Source organism: Lepisosteus oculatus, unplaced genomic scaffold, assembly GCF_040954835.1.
Source record: "Lepisosteus oculatus isolate fLepOcu1 unplaced genomic scaffold, fLepOcu1.hap2 HAP2_SCAFFOLD_78, whole genome shotgun sequence".
Taxonomy (NCBI): domain Eukaryota; kingdom Metazoa; phylum Chordata; class Actinopteri; order Semionotiformes; family Lepisosteidae; genus Lepisosteus; species Lepisosteus oculatus.
In genome coordinates this window covers 42,920-43,672 of record NW_027168341.1, presented here as the reverse complement: position 1 = coordinate 43,672, position 753 = coordinate 42,920, and the positions used below count along the sequence as shown (strand labels likewise).

The 753-nt window shown below is 47.9% G+C and overlaps 1 non-coding gene across 1 annotated transcript; it reads right to left on the bottom strand.

The window, feature by feature from the left end:
* Positions 1 to 435: 435 nt before the first annotated feature.
* trnas-gcu (transfer RNA serine (anticodon GCU)) lies at positions 436 to 517 on the bottom strand. Its single transcript has one exon. It is a non-coding gene; the product is annotated as a tRNA-Ser (tRNA).
* Between the last annotated feature and the right edge of the window lie 236 nt (positions 518 to 753).

Below are 753 nucleotides of genomic sequence, written 5' to 3'. Positions count from 1 at the left end.
AGCTTTCCTCACACATACAGTGCAATGTACTGTAGTGTTCCCGTTCATTGAATTCGCAGTTCTGCATCAGACCTCAAACTCGTTTCCTTAGCTTGGATTTAAGCCACGAAGCAGGCTTATACTGTATAAACGTCTAGAGGAATCACAAACTATTTGAGAGGCCATCATCCCAGGGGGAACTGACAAAGTCTATCCCTAAACACCTAGCGCAGTCTCTCGAGAGACTGTCAAAAATCGCTTTCTCCGTTTGTGCTGCAAGTAAGTGAAAACGCGGTCTCAACCCAGAGCCACTTGGCAGCAGCGGCACGTAAATACTGTTACTACCACTGCTCGATACCAACGTTAGCCTACTATACCATGTTCAGCCACCGCTAGAAAATGTAAGGCTCTAGTACTGGAGCAAACAACAGGAGAGCCAACGTCAAACGTAGAGAGCGACAAGGATGGGATTCAAACCCATGCGTGCAGAGCACAATGGATTAGCAGTCCATCACCTTAACCACTCAGCCACCTCGTCGATGAAACTGGGCTGTCCAGACATGGGTTGGCGCGCTCCAGATGATCTTTTTCTTTTTTTTCCCTCGTACTCGAGGGTCCTTTTCCTGTTCCACATGCGATTTCAACATTTTCCTTGGGAGATGTCAAGCCAGCAAGCCACTGCTGTGGTTCAGTGGCCAGTGTGGAGTTCAGTGGCCCTGTTGTACACAGAAAGCACATTGAGCTCCTTGGACATGAAAAGTTCCAGATAAAAGC